Source organism: Triticum urartu, chromosome 1A (assembly GCF_056163025.1).
Source record: "Triticum urartu cultivar PI428250 chromosome 1A, HENAU_Tu73, whole genome shotgun sequence".
Taxonomy (NCBI): domain Eukaryota; kingdom Viridiplantae; phylum Streptophyta; class Magnoliopsida; order Poales; family Poaceae; genus Triticum; species Triticum urartu.
In genome coordinates, this window is record NC_141873.1 from 245,183,055 (window position 1) to 245,186,670 (window position 3,616).

General features: G+C 45.4%; 1 pseudogene; it reads left to right on the plus strand.

The window, feature by feature from the left end:
- Positions 1–750: 750 nt before the first annotated feature.
- On the plus strand, positions 751–1,782 carry LOC147990715 (uncharacterized; annotated as a pseudogene).
- The last annotated feature ends 1,834 nt before the right edge of the window (positions 1,783–3,616 follow it).

A 3,616-nucleotide genomic window follows, 5' to 3' on the forward strand; every position in this document is an offset into this window, starting at 1 on the left:
TGGCTTGCTGGAAGGGACATGCATTGGCCATATAACGGCCAGGCTACGGCCATTGTATCAGATCAGTTTTGGAACTTATTTGTGAGTTATGAAAAAGTCAGAAAACGCCTAGTTCGGGGCGACCAAATCATGAGTATTTTTCTGTGATTTTCCATCGAGAAAATTTACTAGCGACGGAGGGTTGATCATCACATAGACACCTACATGCTGATCCAAGGGGGTCATTATTTTCATTCATGTATTTTTCGTACGCGGGTGAAAATTATCTTGAAGGTTACGAGGAGGAACAGGGGGACAAACTGTTGATCAAGCATCGCCGTGAAAGATCGGGCCGTCTACACGCACGAATTAGCATCTCGCTAATTTGTGCCTCATCAAGTGGTATTTAGAGCTAAGGTTAGTCACGGCGATTTAATTTGCAATATTGTCTACGGAGGCGAGTATCACCATGTTGAGCAAGAACATATTGATGGAGGAGGAAGGCATTGGCAAGGTCATTCTTTTTCACAGTCGTTGCGTTGTGAACGAACGATGTGTCAATCTGACGATTGATGAGACTACTGCAGTCAACATGGTTAGCATCGAGGTGGTGGAAAAATTGGGGCTGAAAATGACACCTCTTGAAAGACCATACACACTGAAGTGGTTCAAAGGTGAAATCCACATTACACATCAAATTTTGCTAATTTTTACTTTGGGGAAATATTGTTGTGCGGAATTTTTTCACGTTTATCCTGTGCCCATGGTGTCATGCCATCTACTGCTTGGGAACCCATGGTGCAAATGTGTTGGGGCTGTTCGGAATTCCAAGAAAAATACTTACTCTGTATCATGGAAGGGCCAACACATCTATTTTATTCCTATGCCAGTGCATGTGTCCATGGCAGATTGGATAGGCCGTTCGCAGAAAAGAAGAGAAGAGAAAAAAGAAATAGAGGAAGAAGTTGATGCACCGATGAAGGGTGTAAATCTTTTGGTGGAAAAGGTTCAGGGGGATGGTGATGCAAAGGGGCAGCGATGGAGTGTTTTCAAAACACAGTGTAAGATCAACAATCGTCCTTGCAAGTTCATAATTGATGGTGGTAGCTTTACAAATGTCATTACCAGATATCTTGTGCGGGCATTTGGTTTGTCCATGTGGCGCCACCTGCAACCACACCATGTGGAGTGGCTATAGAACTCTGGAAAATTAAAGATCACACATAAGGTACGTGTGAAGTTTGTAGTTGGAGATTATATTGATAAGGTGGACTGTGATGTTGTGCCGATGGACGCATGTCAGTTGCTATTGGGAAGACATGGCAATTTGATCATGATGCAATTCATGCTGGAAGAACCAACACATACACATTTACGCATGACAGAAGGAAGCATATGCTGAAACCAATGGCGGACAACGCAATCAACATAGAGCTACAAATTCCGGAGAAGGCGGAGCAGAAAATTGACACGAAACCAGGGATAGTTTCGCTTCAAGGGGAAGAGGATGATAAGGCTATAAGAAGATGCAATACGATACCACATAAAATTCATCGAGGAGCCGACGGAAAACTACGAGTACTGTGCGGTCCAGAAATAAGGGTTAAAAATAAATGTACAGGTGGGAGAGCAGTTTACTATAGCATTGTCCAAGCAAAAAAGAACCGGGAACCAGAACCGTAGGAAATAACCCCCACGTTCAGAACTCCACCGCAAGGAATCAAGATTGGGTCATTTCAGTTCCCATTGAATAACGAAAAGGAAGGCACGTTACATGCTATAGATAAATGCATGCATGTGTAATTAAAAATGAATTTTCTATTAGGAAGTTTGCTTGTGTAGTTACATTCCTTCGATTAGTTAGGATTCCTATTTACTTTCCTAGTCCTAATCATGCATGATTTGGTTTCCTGAGATATTCACGTTGGTTATTTGGCTTGCTGGAAGGGACGTGCATTGGCCATATAACGGCCAGGCTACGGCCATTGTATCAGATCAATTTTGGAACTTATTTGTGAGTTATGAAAAAGTCATAAAACGCCTAGTTCGGGGCGACCAAATCATGAGTATTTTTCTGTGATTTCCCATTGAGAAAATTTACTAGCGACGGATGGTTGATCATCACATCGACGCCAGGGTGCTGATCCAAGGGGGTTATTATTTTCATTCGTGTATTTTTGTACGCGGGTGAAAATTATCTTGAAGGTTGCGAGGAGGAACAGGGGGAGGAACTATTGATCAAGCATCGTCGTGAAAGATCGGGCCGTCTACACGCACGAATTAGCATCTCGCTAGTCCGTGCTTCATCAACGAGCTTTGCATCAAGGGCAACAAGCAATGAACGATCGCATCGACAACCTCGCCATTGACTTGTGACTCGCCGAGAAACATACAAGAGACTACTTCGACACATCCATGGAATCTCTTAAGGAGGATATTCGAACAATGATGGCCAACCGCTCTTCTACCTCGTCATCCTACTCAAGAAGGAGCCGCTCGAGTCGGCACTCCCACGACACAATCTCCGGCTCAAGTACACTGACATTGAACACTCTTCGATGTGCCGCACGCCAAGATCGTCAAGCAAACCGCAATCCTCTACATGAAAACGACTCTCTAGAGCAACGACACCGTCAAAACCAAGATACTTTTGCGCAAGAACGAGAACGGCAACGCCAATGCCAACAAGAAGAGGAAGAGCAAGCGCGACTACACCAAGGCGCACAAGATGCCGAGGCACAATGTTAAGAACAACAATTGCGAGAAGCTCAAGCACTTGAGGCGCAACGTGCCCTTCAAGATTAAAGTCGAGCCGTAGCCACACGCAACCGGCAAAATTGTGAGCATCGAGAAGTTCTACACGAATAAGTTCAAGAGGGGATTTATCAATCAAGAGTGCATCGTCAAGTTCCTCAAGCTCATCCACAAGCTCGACAAGCACCTCAAGTTCACCAAGAGCAAGAAGACAATGAAGATCCTCCAAGACAAGAGCAAGTTGAGGGAGACAATCCTCCTCGTCAAGGACGTCATCACCCTCGCCCCCAACACAATGAAGAGCAACGCTACGGCAAGCTAAAGTTCACCATGCCCAAGTTCAATGGAAGAAATGATCCTGAAGAGTACCTTTCATGGGCATTGAAGGTTGACAAGATCTTCCTCTTGCACAACTATGAGGAAGAGAAGAAGATTGCGATGGCATCCCTTGAGTTCCAAGATTACGTCCTCAATTAGTGGGAACAAGTCATTGAGTGCCAAGAGGCAAGAGGTGAACCACCCAGCACTACTTGGGCGCAAATGAAGCATGTCATGAGAGCATGTTTTGTCCCAACCTACTACAACCGCGACCTCTTCAAGAAACTCCCACTCCTCAATCAAGGAACCAAGAGCGTTGATGTAACGCCCTGGACACACCCGCCGGTGGTCGTTACTCTTGGCGGGATCTAGACTGGCCCCACAGGTCAATACCAGTCTTTTGTGCGCACTTTGTCGTCACTCGTGCGCACTCAGGAGCAACTTCCCGGTCGGTCACCCATCCTGAAACTACTCCAAGCTGAGCACGCTTAACTTTGGAGTTCTTTCCGAATGGGCTCTCCGAAAAGAAGGAATTCCTTATTGATATGAGTAGTCTCCCATCCCG